This window comes from Orcinus orca, chromosome 4, assembly GCF_937001465.1.
Source record: "Orcinus orca chromosome 4, mOrcOrc1.1, whole genome shotgun sequence".
NCBI lineage: Eukaryota > Metazoa > Chordata > Mammalia > Artiodactyla > Delphinidae > Orcinus > Orcinus orca.
In genome coordinates this window covers 145,909,540-145,924,072 of record NC_064562.1, presented here as the reverse complement: position 1 = coordinate 145,924,072, position 14,533 = coordinate 145,909,540, and positions in this window count along the sequence as shown.

The following is a 14,533-nucleotide window of genomic DNA, read 5'->3' as shown; positions in this document are numbered from 1 at the left end:
TAAGTATAGCTTCTAACTATTTTAACACCTGCCTATTGTTAAAGTCTTAACACTGGAATATATACTTAGAATGACTAAGTAAAGCAAGATAGCTTTGTTCCCTTTATCTACTCTTATTATTTTAAAATGCATAGTTTATATATCCAAGTAAATTGTTCTTTGTTTTCATCTTTGTCTCTTTCTCCCTTTCTTTCTGTCAGTCTTTATCTATTTCTATCACTCTGTATGCAATGTGAGTCTCAGACTGGGTATTCACTATAACTCTTGATTACCAGTGCCTGATCTGAAAATCAAATACCAGAGACAGAACTGAAGGGGAGAGAGATTCTAAATATCCATTCAGAGAATCTCTCCTTTGCCTAATATTTTATTCTAAGTAGTGTTAGCATTTCAATATAAAATCAATCTCAGGATTGTACATTTAGCATGGAGTGTAACTGGCAGCCCTGATACAACCTTTCTCAACATCCCAATAAAAAATACACAATTCAAAGGAAGTATAAAATTTCCATATGATGTCTTTGAAAAGAACTAGTAAACAATCAATTCCCAATATCTAGGAGGTATTTTTACTAACTTTAATCTTCAAAAGAACTGTACTGAAAAATAATTGAAAATTTCTATGCTATGCCCCTGAAAAGTTACCCAACAGGAATTAGGTGAAGTAATCACCCCTTTTTCTTTACTACCTCAAACACGATCCTTAGACTCCACCTGTTACTTTAGTTGGAAAGACTACGAACTCCTGACTATAAATTCTGAAAACTATTTGTCCACAGGACTTTAAATGTGTAATAATTGAATTCCTAGGGTAAACCAACTAGATCCAGTGAGGAAACATCGAAGGTTACATTATGAAGTGAGATATACTGTGCTTTTCAAAAATTAAAACTGTTTAAGTAAGCCAGATGATTTAAAACAGGCATGCTTTCTATGATCTATATATGTGTTTTTAAATGAAACAGGCAGCGGAGCTAAGATTCAATTGTGCCTCACAATGGCAAATCTACAGAAACTAGATACTTGCCAGATGTTGGGAAAGAAATGCTGTACCTATCAGAGTGCTTTTATGTGAACATCTGAAAAGATTATTGTACCAGCATAAATGTGAGTACCAAATGGATCCATGGCAATACAGACATCCTATGCAATGATACACAGTCTCTCAAGGTTGAAAACTCCTCATTCTGTGATAAGTTAAAGAAAAAACAAATCACCCGTACATAGATAGTACTGGGAACGCAGAAAACTAAGAGGCTAAAAAGACTTCCCTGAAGACTGAAAGGAAAAATAAGCTGGTGAGGGAACTCCCTGGTGGTCCAGTGGTTAGGACTCGGCACTCTCAATGCCAGGGCTCTGGGTTCAATTCCTGGTCTATGAAATAGGTTTATTTACTACATAAACTTATTTATGTAGGAAACTGAATATGATTTATAATTGTGTGGCATTACTCTGTGAAAAAAAAATAGAAGATATAAATAGGAAAATTGAGATTAAACATACAAATCAAAAGCAAACAAGAGAATGATATTGAATGGAATTAGTTCTACTATGCTACTTGACTCATTAAAAGTGACAAATTCTATTTATGTAGTGGAACAAGAATTGGGATAAAAATGATTGCAAAGCCCCTCCCCTCCGAAAAGATTAATACCAGAATTAAAAACAACATTGTAGGTACAAGAACAGAATTTTAACAGTAGAAACTGGAGTTAACATAATGATGGAAAACTAAAAACTACCAGTAAAAATGCAGATAGAAATGACAACATAGACAGGAGGGGGAAGATGGCGGAAGAGTAAGATGTGGAGATCACCTTCCTCCCCACAGATACATCAGAAATACATCTACACGTGGAACAATTCCTACAGAACACCCACTGAAGGCTGGTAGAAGACCTCAGACCTCCCAAAAGGCAAGAAACTCCCCACGTCCCTGGGTAGGGCAAAAGAAAAAAGAATAAACAGAGACAAAAGAATAGGGAAGAGACCTGCACCAGTGGGAGGGAGCCGTGAAGAAGGAAAGGTTTCCACACACTAGAAGCCCCTTCGTGGGCGGAGACTGCAGGTGGCAGAGGGGGGAGCTTCGGGGCCACGGAGTAGAGTGCAGCCACAGGGGTGAGGAGGGCAAAGCAGAGAGATTCCTGCACAGAGGATCGGTGCCGACCAGCACTCACCAGACCGAAAGGCTTGTCTGCTCACAAGCCGGGGCGGATGGGGGCTGGGAGCTGAGGCTCCAGCTTCAGTCAGAGCGCCAGGAGAGGACTGGGGTTGGCGGCATGAACACAGCCTGAAGGGGTTAGTGCACCATGGCTAGCCGGGAGGGAGTCCGGGGAAAAGTCTGCACCGGCCGAAGAGGCAAGAGACTTTTTCTTCCCTCTTTGTTTCCCGGTGCGAGGAGAGGGGTTTAAGAGCACTGCTTAAAGGAGCCCCAGAGACGGGCTCGAGCTGCGGCTAACAGCGCGGAACCCAGAGACGGGCATGAGACGCTAAGGCTACTCCTGCCGCCACCAAGAAGCTTGTGTATGAGCACAGGTCACTATCCACACCTCCCTTCCAGGGAGCCTGTGCAGCCTGCCACTGCCAGGGTCCCGGGATCCAGGGACAACTTCCCCGGGAGAACGCATGTTGCGCGTCAGGCTGGTGCAACGTCCGGCCGGCCTCTGCCGCCGCAGGTTCGCCCCGCATCTGTGCCCCTCCCTCCCCACCGCCTGAGTGAGCCACAGCCCCCCGAAGCAGCAGCTCCTTTAACCCCGTCCTGCCTGAGCGGAGAACAAACGCCCTCTGGCGACCTACATGCAGAGGCGGGGCCAAATCCAAAGCTGAACCCCGAGAGCTGTGCGAACAAACAAGAGAAAGGGAAATCTCTCCCAGCAGCCCCAGGAGCAGCGGATTAAATCTCCACAATCAACTTAATGTACCCTGCATCTGTGGAATATCTGAATAGACAACGAATCATCCCAAATTGAGGAGGTGGACTTAGAGAGCAAGATTTATAATTTTTTCCCCTTTTCCTCTTTTTGTTAGTGTGTATGCTTCTGTGTGAGATTTTCTCTCTATAGCCTTCCTTTCACCATTTGTCCTACGGCTCTATCCGTCTGCTTTTTTTGTGTTTTTACTTTTTAAAAAAACCTTTTTTCTTAATAATTTTTTTTATTTTAATAACTATTTTATATTACCTTACTTTATTTTATTTTATTTTGTCATCTTTCTTTCTCTCTACTTTTTCTCCCTTTTATTCTGAGCTGTGTGGATGAAAAGCTCTTGGTGCTGCAGCCAGGAGTCAGTGCTGTGACTCTGAGGTAGGAGAGCCGACTTCCGGACACTGGTGCACAAAAGACCTCCCAGCTCCACGTAATATCAAATGGCGAAAATCTCCCAGAGATCTCCATCTCAACACCAACACCCAGCATCACTCAACGACCAGCAAGCTACAGTGCTGGACACCCTATGCCAAACAACTAGCAAGACAGGAACACAACCCCACCCATTAGCAGAAAGGCTGCCTAAAATCATAGTAAGTCCACAGACACCCCAAAACACAACACCAGACGTGGACCTGCCCACCAGAAAGACAAGATCCAGCCTCATCCACCAGAACACAGGCACTAGTCCCCTCCACCAGGAAGCCTACACAACCTACTGAACCAACTTTAGCCACTGGGGACAGACACCAAAAACAACAGGAACTACGAATCTGCAGCCTGCAAAAAGGAGACCCCAAACACAGTAAGATAAGCAAAATGAGAAGACAGAAAATCGCACAGCAGATGAAGGAGAAAGATAAAAACCCACCAGACCAAGAAAATGAAGAGGAAACAGGAACTCTACCTGAAAAAGAATTCAGAATAATGATAGTAAAGATGATCCAAAATCTTGGAAATAGAATAGACAAAATGCAAGAAACATTTAACAAGGACTTAGAACTAAAGATGAAACAAGCAACAATGAACAACACAATAAATGAAATTAAAAATACTCTAGAAGGGATCAATAGCAGAATAACTGAGGCAGAAGAATGGATAAGTAACCTGGAAGATAGAATAGTGGAAATAACTGCTGCAGAGCAGACTAAAGAAAAAAGAATGAAAAGAACTGAGGACAGTCTCAGAGACCTCTGGGACAACATTAAATGCACCAACATTCAAATTATAGGGGTTCCAGAAAAAGAAGAGAAAAAGAAAGTACTGAGAAAATATTTGAAGAGATTATAGTTGAAAACTTCCCTAATATGGGAAAGGAAATAGTTAATCAAGTCCAGGAAGCACAGAGAGTCCCATACAGGATAAATCCAAGGAGAAACACGCCAAGACACATATTAATCAAACTGTCAATTTTAAGTACAAAGAAAACATATTAAAAGCATCAAGGGAAAAACAACAAATAACACACAAGGGAATCCCCATAAGGTTAACAGCTAATCTTTCAGCAGAAACTCTGCAAGCCAGAAGGGACTGGCAGGACATATTTAAAGAGATGAAGGAGAAAAACCTACAACCAAGATTACTCTACCCAGCAAGAATCTCATTCAGATTTGATGGAGAAATTAAAACCTTTAGAGACAAGCAAAAGCTGAGAGAGTTCATCACCACCAAACCAGCTTTACAACAAAATGCTAAAGGATCTTCTCTAGGCAGGAAACACAAGATAAGGAAAAGACCTATAATAACAAACCCAAAACAATTAAGAAAATGGGAATAGAACATACGTATCGATAATTACCCTAAATGTAAATGGATTAAATGCTCCTACCAAAAGACACAGACTGGCTGAATGGATACAAATAAAAGACCCATATATATGCTGTCTACAAGAGACCCACTTCAGACCTAGAAACACATACGGACTGAAAGTGAGGGGATGAAAAAAGATATTCCATGCAAATCGAAACCAAATGAAAGCTGGAGTAGCAATTTTCATATCAGACAAAACAGACTTTAAAATAAAGACTATTAGAAGAGACAAAGGAGGACACTACATAATGATCAAGGGATCGAGCCAAGAAGAAGATATAACAATTGTAAATATTTATGCACCTAACATAGGAGCACCTCATACATAAGGCAAATACTAACAGACATAAAAGGGGAAATCGACAGTAACACATTCATAGTAGGGGACTTTAAACCCCACTTTCACCAATGGACAGATCATCCAAAATGAAAATAAATAAGGAAACACAAGCTTTAAATGATACATTAAGCAAGATGGACTTAATTGATATTTAAATGACATTCAATCCAAAAACAACAGAATACACATTTTTCTCAAGTGCTCATGGAACATTCTCCAAGATAGATCATATCTTGGATCACAAATGAAGCCTTGGTAAATGTACGAAAATTGAAATAGTATCAAGTATCTTTTCCAAGCACAACTCTATGAGATTAGATATCAATTACAGGAAAAGATCTGTAAAAAATACAAACATGTTGAGGCTAAACAATACACTACTTAATAACAAAGTGATCACTGATGAAATCAAAGAGGAAATAAAAAAATACCTACAAACAAATGACAATGGAGACACGAAGACCCAAAACCTATGGGATGCAGCAAAAGCAGTTTAAGAGGGAAGTTTATAGCAATACAAACCTACCTTAAGAAACAGAAAACATCTCGAATAAACAACTTAACCTTGCACCTAAAGTAATTAGAGAAAGAAGAACAAAAAAACTCCCAAAGTTAGCAGAAGGAAAGAAATCATAAAGATCAGATCAGAAATAAATGAAAAAGAAATGAAGGAAACGATAGCAAAGATCAATAAAACTAAAAGCTGGTTCTTTGAGAAGATAAACAAAATTGATAAACCATTAGCCAGACTCATCAAGAAAAAAAGGGAGAAGACTCAAATCAATACAATTAGAAATGAAAAAGGAGAAGTAACAACTGACACTGCAGAAATAAAAAAGATCATGAGAGACTACTACAAGCAACTCTATGCCAATAAAACGGACAACCTGGAAGAAATGGACAAATTCTTAGAAATGCACAACATTCCAAGACTGAATCAGGAAGAAATAGAAAATATGACTAGACCAATCACAAGCACTGAAATTGAAACTGTGATTAAAAATCTTCCAACAAATAAAACCCCAGGACCAGATGGCTTCACAGGCAAATTCTATCAAACATTTAGAGAAGAGCTAACACCTATGCTTCTCAAACTCTTCCAAAATATAGCAGAGGGAGGAACACTCCCATACTCATTCTATGAGGACATCATCACCCTGATACCAAAACCAGACAAGGATGTCACAAAGAATGAAAACTACAGGCCAATATCACTGATGAACACAGATGCAAAATTCCTCGACAAAATACTAGTGAACAGAATCCAACAGCACATTAAAAGGATCATACACCATGACAAAGTGGGGTTTATTCCAGGAATGCAAGGATTCTTCAGTATATGCCAATCAATCAACGTGATACACCATATTAACAAATTGAAGGAAAAAAACCATATTATCATCTCAATAGATGCAGAGAAAGCTTTCAACAAAATTCAACATGCATTTATGATAAAAACCCTGCAGAAAGCAGGCATAGACGGAACTTTCCTTAACATAATAAAGGCCATATATGACAAACCCACAGCCAACATTGTCCTCAATGGTGAAAAACTGAAAGCATTTCCACTAAGATCAGGAATAAGACAAGGTTGCCCACTCTCACCACTCTTATTCAACATAGTTTTGGAAGTTTTAGCCACAGCAATCACAGAAGAAAAGGAAATAAAAGGAATCCAAATCGGAAAAGAAGAAGTAAAGCTGTCACTGTTTGCAGATGACTATACACAGAGAATCACAAAGATGGTACCAGAAAACTACTAGAGATAATCAACGAATTTGGTAAAGTAGCAGGATACAAAATTAATGCACAGAAATCTCTGGCATTCCTATACACTAATGATGAAAAATCTGAAAGTGAAATCAAGAAAATACTCCCATTTACCATTGCAACAAAAAGAATAAAATATCTAGGAATAAACCTACCTTAGGAGACAAATGACCTTTATGCAGAAAATTATAAGAAAGTGATGAAAGAAATTAAAGATGATACAAATAGATGGAGAGATATACCATGTTCTTGGACTGGAAGAATCAACATTTTGAAAATGACTCTACTACCCAAAGCAATCTACAGATTCAATGCAATCCCTATCAAATGACCACTGGCTTTTTCACAGAACTAGAACAAAAAATTTCAAAATTTGTATGGAAACACAAAAGACCCCGAATAGCCAAAGCAATCTTGAGAACGAAAAACGGAGCTGGAGGAATCAGGCTCCCTGAATTCAGACTATACTACAAAGCTACAGTAATCAAGACAGTATAGTACTGGCACAAAAACAGAAATATAGATCAATGGAACAGGATAGAAAGCTCAGAGATAAACCCACACACATATGGTCACCTTATCTTTGATAAAGGAGGCAGGAATGTATAGTGGAGAAAGGACAGTAACTTCAATAAGTGTTGCTGGGAAAACTGGACAGGTATATGCAAAAGTATGAGATTAGATCACTCCCTAACACCACACACAATAATAAGCTCGAAATGGATTAAAGACCTAAATGTAAGGCCAGAAACTATCAAACTCTTAGAGGAAAACATAGGCAGAACACTCTATGACATAAATTACAGCAAGATCCTTTTTGACCCACCTCCTAGAGAAATGGAAATAAAAACAAAAATAAACAAATGGGACCTAATGAAACTGCAAAGCTTCTGCACAACGGAAACCATAAACAAGACCAAAAGACAACCCTCAGAATGTGAGAAACAACTGACAAAGGATTTATCTCCAAAACTGAGAAGCAGCTCATGCAGCTCATTAACAAAAAAAACAAACAACCCAATCCAAAAATGGGCAGGAGACATAAATAGACATTTCTACAAAGAAGATATACAGACTGCCAACAAACACATGAAAGAATGCTCAACATCATTTATCATTAGGGAAATGCAAATCAAAACTACAATGAGATATCATCTCACACCAGTCTTAATGGCCATCATCAAAAAATCTAGAAACAATAAATGCTGGAGAGGGTGTGGAGAAAAGGGAACACTCTTGCACTGCTGGTGTGAGTGTGAATTGGTACAGCCACTATGGAGAACAGTATGGAGGTTCCTTAAAAAACTACAAATAGAACTACCATATGACCCAGCAATCTCACTACTGGGCAAACACCCTGAGAAAACCATAATTCAAAAAGTCATGTACCAAAATGTTCACTGCAGCTCTATTTACAATAGCCAGGAGATGGAAACAACCTAAGTGTCCATCATTGGATGAATGGATAAAGAAGATGTGGCACATATATACAATGGAATATTACTCAGCCATAAAAGAAACGAAATTGAGCTATTTGTAATGAGGTAGATGGACCTAGAGTCTGTCATACAGAGTGAATTCAGAAAGAGAAAGACAAATACCGTATGCTAACACATATATATGGAATTTTAGAAAAAAAAATGTCATGAAGAACCTAGGGGTAAGACAGGAAGAAAGACACAGACCTACTAGAGGATGGACTTGAGGATATGGGGAGGGGGAAGGGCAAGCTGTGGCAAAAGTGAGAGAGTGGCGTGGACATATATACACTCCCTAAAGTAAAACAGATAGCTAGTGGGAAGCATCTGCATAGCACAGGGAGATCAGCTCGGTGCTTTGTGACCACCTAGAGGGATGGGATAGGGATGGTGGGAGGGAGGGAGAGGCAAGAGGGAAGAGATATGGGAACATATGTATATGTATAACTGATTCACTTTGTTATAAAGCATAAACTAATACACCATTATAAAGCAATTATACTCTGATAAAGATGTTAAAAAAAAAAGAAATGACAACATAAAATAATGAGAGAAAGGATAACAGGCATAATTATAGGAGTTAGTGCATTAGCATTCTGAGGGATTCTGAGTAAAAACATAAAATATTAAAATAAAAGTGGGTATTAGATATTTCCAGAGTTTAAGAAATACCTGAATATGCAAAAACAAAAATCCTCAACACAAGAGAAAATCAGTAAAGTTATATGCACCCTTAAATGGATTATATCATATTTTAAAATAGAAAACAGACTATTGTGCATGGTTTCTTGTATCTTATATTTTCTACTTGGTTATCACTGCTGTATAGGAGCACTATAAATTTGCACTATATATTTTATATTAGTAATCTTATTAAATTGTTTTATTTCTGGTATTCATAAATTATGTTGAAGTTTCTATATAAATAACTACATTACCTAGAAGCAACAACAAATTTTGATTATCTTTTCAAATCCATATGGAATTTAATATCCAACTCGTGCCTTATTTTAATGACTAGGACATCCAATAAGAATAACAATGCACATATTTTTATTGTTCCTGATGTTACTTGGGATGCCTGTGAATTTCAATATTAAGTATGATATCTGCTAAAAGATTTTATAGGTACTAAAGAATAAATGCAACCCAAGTTGTGCAAGACCTTTATACAAAAAAATTGTAGAGTATTGATAAAGAACAAAAAGAATGTCTATAATTAGAGAGACTGAAAATATTAAGGACACCCTTTTTCTTGTTGACAATCTATTGATATAAATCCAGTGCCAATCTCATCAACACATCAATGAGATATTATTACAGAACTTGAAAAAGTGATTCCAAAATTCACATGGAAGATGAAGGCAATTGTAAGAAGACAGGAGTAGAACATATCTAACCAAGCAAGGATGGAAGATTATTATAGAACTAAGAATATAATTTTGACATAGGTATAAATTATAAATCAGTGAGACAGAGAAAAGGTCATATATAGACACATAAGTACATTTAAGTATTTGCCATATGTCGCATATGATATGTGAGGTTAAGAGGCATCACAAATCATTGTGTGTGGATAGTGCATATCTGTCACATACAAATACATATATACACACATACATATATAGCACATATAAGTACATATATACACAATTGGATCTCTACCTCACATCATACAGTAAAAGATTCCAAGTGGATTAACATATAAATAAGAAAAATAAAAACTTAAATTACTAGATTAAAATACAGAAGAATATCTCAGTGATCTCACCATAGGGAAAGATTTAGGAAATAATACATAAACAGCAGAAAATGTAAAGGGAAATATTCATTTATTCATTCATTCAACAAATATTAAGCAAGTGCTATGTTCCAGAAATTCTTCTAGATGCTAAGAATGCAGCAGTTAATGCGAAATGTCCTCTATTTATAAAGTTTAAATTTTTGTAGTTAATTTTTAACTGTATCGAAAAGAACATACAAATGCAGAATAAGACATTTGAAACATATCACACAAACAGTTAAGATGCTCAATTTAATTTTTTAAATTAAAAAATAGAAAAACCAAAACAAACACAAGAGATTGCAGGATATTCATCATTTGCTTCCTTCCATCCATTTTTTATCTTTCTCTGCCATTTGCCTATGTCAGGACAATGAACTTTACGGATGGCATCAAGGTGCTCTTTTGCTCTCTAGCTTCATATTTGGGTTTGGTCAATGGGATCCATTAGCAGGAGAATGAAAGGTAATGAGGAGAGGAGGACAAGGTATTTATTTTCCTGTCTACACTGCCTGCTTCGACAATTTGTTTTAACTGCATTCCTCTATAAAAGGCAAATCATTTGTAAGATAGGTATCTCTTACAACTCTTTCCATGTTCTAGAAATCATTTACTCCAGCAGATCTGCCAGTATTAACAGCTCCTTGATGTTGACAGCCCCAGGGTGCTTCAACACTTCATGCTGATTTGGTTCAACACCACCCTCTTCTTTGTAAAATGGTCCTTTCTTAAACTTAGTTATCTCATATGAGTATACCATCTGTTTTCTGTTAGAAACCTGACTGATATAATTGAAAATAAAAATGAACAGAAAATTCACAGAAAAGTAAATCTGAATTGTCAATACGCTTTTACAAAATCAAATTAAGCTCTGTTGAAATCAGAGAAATGTAACACAAAACAACCAATATTTGGCATTTCCAACCCACTAGAAAGGTAACAATTTAAAACATCTGATAATAGACTTTGTGCTGGCAAAGATATGGGAATGTTTTCTGGCAAGAATATAAAATATATAATCATTTTAGTGAGCAATTTGGACATATATAGCAAAGTTTATATATATATATATATATATATATGTATATACACAAACACATATACACACACTCCGTATGTCAACATCTATATTTTATAAATACACTTTATATATATATATATATGTATATATAAACATTTGTGTATACCCAAAGAGATATATTCCTTAGAAAAATTATTGCTTATGTATAGGATATTTATTTCAACTTTCTTACATAAAACTATGTTTAAAAACTAATTGTTCATCAGTTAGAAAATGGAAATATAAATTTTATAATATTAATGAAATGGAATACTTTAAGCAGTTTAAGCATTTCAGGTTTCTAAGGAAAAAAACATGCTATTAAGAAAAGACAGGGCTTCCCTGGTGGCACAGTGGTTGACAGTCCACCTGCCGATGCAGGGGACACGGGTTCGTGCCCCGGTCCGGGAGGATCCCACATGCCGCGGAGCGGCTGGGCCCGTGGGCCATGGCCATTAAGCCTGCGCGTCCGGAGCCTGTGCTCCGCGGCGGGAGAGGCCACAGCAGTGAGGGGCGCGTGTACCGCAAAAAAAAAAAAAAAAAAAAAAAAGACAAATAACATAACTGGAATATTTTGAAAGATCATCACTGATAGCTAGAATAAAGGCAACACCACTGATGGCACAACATAGAGATGGAAGAACCGACCTGTGTCTCTGATTATATAGTTCAACCATGGGTCTGTCAAGTCTGAAGCCTTTTGTAACTCTGGACTTCAGAGTTGTTGGGTCCAAAACAATATCTTTATTGACTATATCAATTTGATTTAAATGTTCAATAAGCTTTCATCCAAAAATATTCCAACATACAAATGAAAATAAATCAAATATTTATAGTAATCAAATAAATTTTTTAAAATGGCATTATTCATGAATCCAACTAAAATTTTTAAAACAATAATTTTTGTAGCCAGTTGTTGGCTTGGAAAACTTTATACATTAGAGTCACACTTCCTGTTTGTTCTACTCCTTCAGTATTATCTTGGCTAGCTTTACCTAGTTTTGGCCCTTTGTTTTCCTTGCAAATATGGAATTAACTTGCCAATCTTCAGAAAAATCCCAGTAAGAATGTGCAGTAGGATTGCATTACATTTACACATATATAATATTGGAAGAAGTGACATCTTTACATTAGTGAGTCTTTTTCTATTCTTTTTTAAAAAAATTTATTGGAGGATAGTTGATGTACAATGTTGTGTTAGTTTCAGGCGTACAGCAAAGTGAAATAGTTATACACATAAATATATACTTTTTTTTTTAGATTCTTTTCCTATACAGGCCATGACACAGTATTGAGTAGAGTTCCCTGTGCTCTACAGTAGATTTTTATTAGTTATCTATTTTATATACAGTAGTGTGTATATGTCAATCCCTATCTCCAATTTATCCCTCTCCCCGCTTATTCCCTGGTAACCATAAGTTTTTCTACATCTGTGACTCTACTTCTGTTTTGTAAATAAGTTCTTTTGTACCCTTTTTTTTAGGTTCCACATATAACTGATATCATATGATATTTGTCTTTCTGTGTCTGACTTAATTCACTCAGTATGACAATCTCTAGGTCCATCCATGTTGCTGCAAATGGCATTATCTTGTTCTTTTTTATGACTGAGTAGTGAGTCTTCTAATATCATAACTTGGTTTATCCATCATTTATTTAGATTTTCTATAATTTTTCTCAAAATTGTTTCATATTTGTCTCTAACAGATCCTTGATACATGTTTTATTAAATGTATTCTTATGTGCTTAATGTCTTTAATGCTCTTTATTTCATTTATTTTATTTGGCTGTGCCAGGTCTTAGTTGCGGCATGCGGAATCTTCACTTCTGCGTGTGGGATCTTCATGGCAGCATGCGGAAGCTTTTTTAGTTGCGGCACATGGGATCTTTAGCTGCAGCTTGTGGGATCTTTAGTTGCGGAATGTGGGCTCTTAGTTGCAGAATGCAGGATCCAGTTCCCTTACCAGGGATCAAACCCAGGCCCCCTGCATTGGGAGTATGGAGTCTAAACCACTGGACTACCAGGGCAGTCCCTGTGATGCCCTTTATATTGGATCATTTGAAAAATACATTTTCTATTCTTCTGCTTATGTATGAAAATGCACAGTTTATGTACTGACTTTATATCTAACAATTTTCATAATTCACTTATTAATTCTAACGTTTGATCTGTAATTTTAAAATATTTTAAGTACATAACTACGTCATTTGTAAATAATGAGATTTTTTCACCCTTTGCAATTTATGCAAATACATTTTCTTGCCTTATTTCATTGCCCAAGATCTCCAGAATAGTATTAAGCAGAGGTGCAGTAGTAGGTTTTCAACATTTACACAGTTGGCTGATGTTAATTGAAGACACACTTCATTAGATTGAAGAGGCTGCCTTTTCTTAGTGCTTTTTTTCCCCTCATAAATACATATTGAAATTTATTACATTATTTTTCTGCACCAATCAAGAGAATCATGATTTTTCTCATTTATTAGTCATACTGATTTTAAATATTGCTTGCTAATTTTTATTTACATATTATTATTTTTCAACTCATTTTATTTTTCCTTTTACTTTCCTGGAGATTCTATGTGTTTCTTTTTCTAAACTTTTGGGACAGATACTTATTGATTTTCAGCTTTTCTCTAATATATATAATTAAAACGGTAAATTCCCTCTAAGCAGAGTACTGGCTTCATTTAAAATTTTTAATCTGCGGCATTTTTAATATCATTCAGTTAAAAATATTTTCTTATTAACTTTATTATTTCTCTTTTGCTTCACAGGTTGGTAGGAAATGCATTACATAATTTCAAAATATAAATAAATTTTCTAGCTTTGTTTTTGAATTCTAGCCCACAAAATATATAATAAATGATTTAAATAATTTGAAACAGTTGAGAACTGCTTTATGGCCCAACAGTTGATTAATTACGGAAAACATTCTCAGTGACGTTAAAAATGAAAAGCAAAAAATTGTTTTTTACTTGTGTTTCCCATAAATTCCATATAATTACTAAATTTTATTATATGCATTTTTTTTATAATTTACTGAAAGAGGTTAGCATTTCACAGTATCTTTGGCCTTGTCTGTTTCACCTTTAAGTTTGTTAGATTTTACTTTTCATAGTTTGAATCAATATTAAATGTAGACAAATTTAGAATTAGTTATTATTTGCTTCAATCATATTTTTTTATCATCATGCCATACCAAAGTATTTCCAAAGTATTCTTTATCATTAAAGCTTAATTAATAACAATATATTGGGCTTCCCTGGTGGCGCAATGGTTGGGAGTCCGCCTGCCGATGCAGGGGACGTGGGTTCATTCATTTTAAATTTTATTTAAAATTTATAAATAATTTGTATTTCTTAGTT